General features: G+C 38.6%; 3 pseudogenes; all 3 read left to right on the forward strand.

The window, feature by feature from the left end:
• The first annotated feature begins 1,049 nt into the window (after positions 1-1,049).
• On the forward strand, positions 1,050-2,721 carry LOC149246667 (galactomannan galactosyltransferase 1 pseudogene; annotated as a pseudogene).
• On the forward strand, positions 2,559-3,556 carry LOC149246668 (galactomannan galactosyltransferase 1-like; annotated as a pseudogene).
• Positions 3,557-3,689: 133 nt separating this feature from the next.
• On the forward strand, positions 3,690-6,277 carry LOC149246669 (galactomannan galactosyltransferase 1-like; annotated as a pseudogene).
• The last annotated feature ends 1,448 nt before the right edge of the window (positions 6,278-7,725 follow it).

Consider the following 7,725-nt stretch of genomic DNA (forward strand, 5'->3'; position numbering starts at 1 on the left):
ATTTTCCGTTCTTTTTCAGAAATATTACCGATGGTGAAACCCACTGGTTGTCTGATATTGGATAAATGAAATTCACATTTAACAATTTTTGTAATTCCTCTTTAACAATTTCCCTTAGATTTGGATTCATCCTTCTCTGGGGTTGTCGGACTGGTTTGACATTTTCTTTAATATAGATATGATGCATACAAGTGTTAGGATCAATTCCTTTCATATCGATGTATTCCCATGCATAAGTAGAGGAATGTTCTTGTAACATCTTCACTAATTCTTTCTTTTGAGATTCTTCCATATTATCATTAATATTCAAAGTTTTCCCTGGAAAAATTTCTATTAAAGAATTGCCAAATTTCTCCATAGAATGTAAAGCCATTTGACGAGATGATAGATATTCAATATTACATTGTTCTTGAAAACTTTGATTTTGTTCACAATATGAGGAAGATTCATTATTTTCCATTAAATTCAAAATCTGATCTTCTTCATCTATTTGTGAAGTAACAAAAATTGGTCGTATATCAAAGTTTTCATTATCATCATCTATCCATGCTTCACTTTCTACTTCTATCATTGTTTTTGCAGGAGGATATAATGTGAATTTCTTTGTCAAACTTCCATCAGAGATAAACATATCACCATATCTACAACTTATAAAAGCATCAGCTGTAGCTAACCATGGTCTACCTAGAATCAATGGGTGTCCACCTAGATCATTCTTGGGTATCAATATCATGAAATCAACAAGATATTCCCAAGAATCTAAGGATACAAATACATCTTCTACCACACCAGTAGGTTTGATAACAGATGTATCTGCTAATTACAATAATGTAGGTGTATATTGAAGATTAGGAAGTTTCAATTGATTCATAGTTTGTTTACTCATGATATTTACGCCGTAAGGCGTTCCCTCTTAAATCAATTGCCCTCTTGTCTTACCTGTCTTGTTATCATCCATCTGATCTGATGTTAGACGATTAAACTATTTGAGACCGTCGATCAAAAATAGAGTTATAACTAAAAAATAACAGTTGCAGCAAACCCTCGAAACTTAATATATGTCGCTGGCTATTCCAAGGGTTAGCGAAGCGGAGGGGCTGGGGGTTGAACCGTAGTTGCCCTCTGTTTCGCTCCTCCCTTCAACAGTGCGACCTAGGTTCTCTTATTTTGCTGAGCCACCTGAGTAGTTTTTGCGCGGTGTTTCAGAGCAATGAACATGAAATAAATGAGAATGAACAGGAATCCTTGTATCGGTCAAGTTCCCTCTGTTTCGCTCCTCCCTTCAACAGTGCGACCTAGGTTCTCTTATTTTGCTGAGCCACCGGAGTAGTTTTTGCGCGGGGTTTCAGAGCAATGAACATGAAATAAATGAGAATGAACAGGAATCCTTGTATCGGTCAATGGATGAGTGGGAGGAAAGTTCTGATAATTTCTATGCTGATTCTGACTTTAGTTACACTGTGGGGAGCACAGTAAAAAACTGGGACCTCAAGAGACAAAAATGGTTGCAGGCCCGTCCTCATATAAAGAACTATACAGAAGGAGGGAGGCCTCGTATCTTGGTATTGACAGGCTCACAGCCTTATCCCTGCAAGAACCCAATTGGGGATCATCTGCTTCTGAGGTGATTCAAGAAAAAGCAGGATTACTGCAGAATCCATGGCTTGGACATGTTTTACAACACAATCCTCCTTAATCAGAAAATGTTCACTTTCTGGGCCAAAATTCCTTTGATTAGGGCAGCCATGGTGGCTCACCCTGAAGCTGAGTGGATATGGTGGATGGACTCAGATGCTGTGAGCACAGACATGGAATTTGTGCACCCATTGGACAAGTACAAGGACTACAATTTAATAGTCCATGGATGGGAGAAAAATGTTTATAAGAAGAGGAGCTAGTTGGGAATCAATGCAGGGGTTTTTCTTAAGCGAAACTGTGAATGGTCCATGGATTTCATGGAGAGGTGGGCTGTGATGGGCCCTCAGAGTCCTCTGTATGAGTCCTTTGCTAAGATTTTAACTAATGTGCTGCCTGACAGAGCTCTAACTGAATCTGATGGCTAGTCTGCACTTATTTATCTTATGATCAAAGAGAAAAAGAAATGGACCAGCATGATTTATATTGAGACTGGCTATTTTTTTCAGTATTATTGGTTGGACATTGTTGGGAATTTTGAGAATGTAAGTAAGATATATGATGCCATGCATGCCAAACATCCAGAGCTGAGGCACAGATATGCTGAGAAAAGTGCCAGACTGTAATATGTATGCAGAGAAGCGAGAGCATTATTTGAAGGAAATTTGGGCTGGGCTTTTAGAGAGGAGGCCATTTCTGACTCACTTCACTGGGTGTCAGCCCTACAGTAGGAACCATAACCCCATATGCAAGGCAGAATATTGTTGGAATGGTAAGGGTTTGCAGTTGATAAGGTGCTCAGCATTTATGGATTTCGGAGGCCTTAACATCAATCTGTAGCTGTTAGTCCGATTCAATTCGATTAATAGATTTATAGTCCAATTCATTTCGATTCATAAAATTCCTCTCTGTAGTAGTAAACTATGGCATCTATTCATTTTAGATTAGATTTTAGCTACTTTTTAGCATAAATAACTCCATAAAGATACTAGAGAGAGGCCCATTTTATTATGGATAGAATGAGTATTTAATCGCCCTGCAAAACCAAATCCTCATTAATCAGAAAATGTTCACGTTCTGGGCCAAAATTCCTTTGATTAGGGCAGCCATGGTGGCTCACCCTAAAGCTGAGTGGATATGGTGGATGGACTCCCATGCTGTGATCACAGACATGGAATTTGAGCACCCATTGGACAAGTACAAGGACTACAATTTAATAGTCCATGGATGGGAGCAAAATGTTTATAAGAAAAGGAGCTGGTTGGATATCAATGCAGGGGTTTTTATTATGCGAAACTGTGAATGGTCCATGGATTTCATGGAGAGGTGGGCTGTGATGGGACCTCAGAGTCCTCTGTATGAGTCCTTTGCTAAGATTTTAATTGATGTGCTGCCTGACGGAGCTCTAACTAAATCTGATGACTAGTCTGCACTTATTTATCTTATGATCAAAGAGAAGAAGAAATGGACCAGCATGATTTATATTGAGAATGACTATTTTTTTCAGTTTTATTGGTTGGACATTGTTGGGATTTTTGAGAATGTAAGATATATGATGCCATGGATGCCAAACATACTGAGCTGAGGCGCAAATATACTGAGAAAAGTGCCAGACTGTATGCAGAGAAGCAAGAGCATTATTTGAAGGAAATTTGGGCTGGGCTTTTAGAGAGGAGGCCATTTGTGACTCACTTCACTGGGTGTCAACCCTGCAGTGGGAACCATAACCCCATATACAAGGCATAAGATTGTTGGAATGGTGTGGAGAGATCTCTGGATTTTGCAGATGATCAGGTGGTCAGGATTTATGTATTTCGGAGGCCTCAGCATCAATCTGTAGCTGTTAGTCCAATTCAATTTGATTAATAGATTTATAGTCCAATCCATTTCGATTCATAAAATTTCTCTCTGTAGTAGTAAATGATGGCATCTATTCATTTTAGATTAGATGTTAGCTACTATTTAGCATAAATAACTCCATAAAGATACTAGAGAGAGGCCCAGTTTATCATGGATAGAATGAGTATTTAATCGCCCTGTAAAACCAAATCCTCCTTAATCAGAAACTATTCACGTTCTGGGCCAAAATTCCTTTGATTAGGGAAGCCATGGTGGCTCACCCTGAAGCTGAGTGGATATGGCGGATGGACTCAGATGCTGTGATCATGGACATGGAATTTGAGCACCCATTGGACAAGTACAAGGATTACAATTTAATAGTCCATGGATGGGAGCAAAATGTTTATAAGAAAAGGAGTTAGTTAGAAATCAATGCAGGGGTTTTTCTTGTGCGAAACTGTGAATGGTCCATGGATTTCACGGAGAGGTGGGCTGCGATGGGGACTCAGAGTCCTCTGTATGAGTCATTTGCTAAGATTTTAACTGAGGCCCATTTTGTTATGGATAGAATGAGTATTTAATCGCCCTGTAAAACCAAATTCATTATTCAGTGCAATTTATTTTCTCATATATTTCATAATACTCAGACCATCGTTCTGTAACCAATAGTAGTTGCAGATGCTGAGGGATAAACAAAGCATGGATTATCGGGCATGTATTCTAGCTGAAAAAATTAATAGAAGTAGGAAGTCCAATTGGCCAATTTGGTTTGCCAACCATAAAGCTTCCAAAATCACATGTATTACTTTGTTTAGGTTCCAAATACCTTTCCAGGAAAATTAATAAACATTGAGCGAGTCATTAAATTTAGGTGATTTGCAAAAGCACAAATGAAGCTACTATCAAATGGCTTAAACGAAGCAATGAGAAGGCTACAAAGGCCTCTCTAAACTATTATTAATAGTTATGGAGTTTTGAAGATTTTGTTGCTGTCTACAGAAGCTCAAAGTCATATTTATGTGAGAGATCAAATCAAGAGGAAAGTGGTGGAACTCGAACCAAATGCAACCCCAGAAAGATCAAGTCTTTAAAGAAGCAACAACCCAAAAATAATTCCATGAAACCTCCATCCAAAGGGTTAAAAGAGACCAGCAAACTCAGAAGGTTATACAATGGCATCTCTACTAGCAGAGAAACATCAGATCATGGCATTAGTTCCAGTAAAGGCTCAAGCACACTTTCTGGCAGAGGATCTCACAGATCAGACTCATTCAAAGAAGACCCGAAGATCATCAAGGGAGATGAAAGATACCAATATAGCTTTCTCGTAAACTTTTACACTGCCTTCTCTTTACATGGTCCCTAAAAGGACCTTCCGTTTGAGAATAACGGTCTTGAAACTTAGATTTGTGGGCATTTGGTTGAATTAACTTGCCCTGTTTTTCATTGATGGTAGATATTTTGTAGTCCTTCAATGATTACGGAAGGGCCTTTTTGTTTCCTAAAATTTGCTTCTCATATGGATGACTTTGATAATCGTTTTACCTTTGGCTAATCAGGTAGCCTTCACTAGACACTGCGATAGTTGAATCACAAGTAACTCTCCAGGATGCATTTTAGATTAGATTTTAGCTACTTTTTAGCATAAAGAACTCCATAAAGATACCAGAGAGAGGCCCATTTTATTATGGATAGAATGAGTATTTAATCGCCCTGTAAAACCAAATCCTCGTTAATCAAAAAATCTTCACGTTCTGGGCCAAAATTCCTTTTGATTAGGGCAGCCATGGTGGCTCACCCTGAAGCTGAGTGGATATGGTGGATGGACTCCGATGCTGTGATCACAGACATGGAATTTGAGCACCCATTGGACAAGTACAAGGACTACAATTTAATAGTCCATGGATGGGAGAAAAATGTTTATAAGAAAAGGAGTTGGTTGGATATCAATGCAGGGGTTTTTCTTATGCGAAACTGTGAATGGTCCATGGATTTCATGGAGAGGTGGGCTGTGATGGGGCCTCAGAGTCCTTTGTGTGAGTCCTTTGCTAAGATTTTAACTGATGTGCTGCCTGACAGAGCTCTAACTAAATCTGATGACAGGTCTGCACTTATTTATCTTATGATCAAAGAGAAGAAAAATGGACCAGCATTTATCTTATGATCAAAGAGAAGAAGAAATGGACCAGCATGATTTATATTGAGAATGACTATTTTTTTCAGTTTTATTGGTTGGACATTGTTGGGAATTACGAGAATGTAAGATATATGATGCCATGGATGCCAAACATCTAGAGCTGAGGCGTAGATATGCTGAGAAAAGTGCCAGACTGTATGCAGAGAAGCGAGTGCGTTATTTGAAGGAAATTTGGGCTGGGCTTTTAGAGAGGAGGCCATTTGTGACTCACTTCACTAGGTGTCAGCCCTATAGTGGGAACCATAACCCCATATACAAGGCAGAAGATTGTTGGAATGGTATGGAGAGGTCTCTAGATTTTGCAGTTGATAAGGTGCTCAGGATTTATGGATTTCGGAGGCCTCAACATCAATTTGTAGCTGTTAGTCCGATTCAATTCGATTAATAGATTTATAGTCCAATTCATTTCGATTCATAAAATTCCTCTCTGTAGTAGTAAACTATGGCATCTATTCATTTTAGATTAGATTTTAGCTACTTTTTAGCATGCTGTGATCACAGACATGGAATTTGAGCACCCATTGGACAAGTACAAGGACTACAATTTAATAGTCCATGGATGGGAGCAAAATGTTTATAAGAAAAGGAGTTGGTTGGATATCAATGCAGGGGTTTTTTGGTTTTTATTATGCGAAACTGTGAATGGTCCATGGATTTCATGGAGAGGTGGGCTGTGATGGGACCTCAGAGTCCTCTGTATGAGTCCTTTGCTAAGATTTTAACTAATGTGCTACCTGACAGAGCTCTAAATAAATCTGATAACTAGTTTGCACGTATTTATCTTATGATCAAAGAGAAGAAGAGATGACCAGCATTTATCTTATGATAAAAGAGAAGAAGAAATAGACTAGCATGATTTATATTGAGAATGACTATTTTTTTCAGTTTTATTGGTTGGACATTGTTGGGAATTTTGAGAATGTAAGATGTATGATGCCATGGATGCCAAACATACAGAGCTGAGGCGTAGATATGCTGAGAAAAGTGCCAGACTGTTTGCAAAGAAGCAAGAGAATTGTTTGAAGGAAATTTGGGCTGGGCTTTTAGAGAGGAGGCCATTTGTGACTCACTTCACTAGGTGTCAACCCTGCAATGGGAACCATAACCCCATATACAAGGCATAAGATTGTTGGAAAGGTATGGAGAGATCTCTGGATTTTGCTGATGATCAGGTGGTCAGGATTTACGGATTTCGGAGGCCTCAGCATCAATCTGTAGCTGTTAGTCCAATTCAATTCGATTAATAGATTTATAGTCCAATTCAGTTCGATTCATAAAATTTCTCTCTGTAGTAGTAAACAATGGCATCTATTCATTTTATATTAGATTTTAGCTACTATTTAGCATAAATAACTCCATAAAGATACTAGAGAGAGGCCCAGTTTATCATGGATAGAATGAGTATTTAATCGCCCTGTAAAACCAAATCCTCCTTAATCAGAAAATGTTCACATTCTGGGCCAAAATTCCTTTGATTAGGGCAGCCATGGTGGCTCACCCTGAAGCTGAGTGGATATGGCGGATGGACTCAGATGCTGTGATCACGGACATGGAATTTGAGCACCCATTGGACAAGTACAAGGACTACAATTTAATAGTCCATGGATGGGAGAAAAATGTTTATAAGAAAAGGAGTTAGTTGGGAATCAATGCAGGGGTTTTTCTTATGCGAAACTGTGAATGGTCCATAGATTTCATGGAGCGGTGGGCTGTGATGAGGACTCAGAGTCCTCTGTATGAGTCATTTGCTAAGATTTTAACTGAGGCCCATTTTATTATGGATAGAATGAGTATTTAATCACCCTGTAAAACCAAATTCATTATTCAGTGCAATTTATTTTCTCATATATTTCATAATACTCAGACCATCGTTCTATAACCAACAGTAGTTGCAGATGCTGAGGGATAAACAAAGTGTGGTTTATCGGGCATGTATTCTAGCTGAAAAAATTAGTAGAAGTAGGAAGTCCAATTGGCCAATTTGGTTTGCCAACCATAAAGCTTCCAAAATCACATATATTACTTTGTTTAGGTTCCAAATGCCTTTCTAGGAA

Source organism: Pinus tabuliformis, chromosome 7, assembly GCF_031772625.1.
Source record: "Pinus tabuliformis cultivar Carrire ecotype Pingquan chromosome 7, CPIR1, whole genome shotgun sequence".
Taxonomy (NCBI): Eukaryota; Viridiplantae; Streptophyta; class Pinopsida; order Pinales; family Pinaceae; genus Pinus; species Pinus tabuliformis.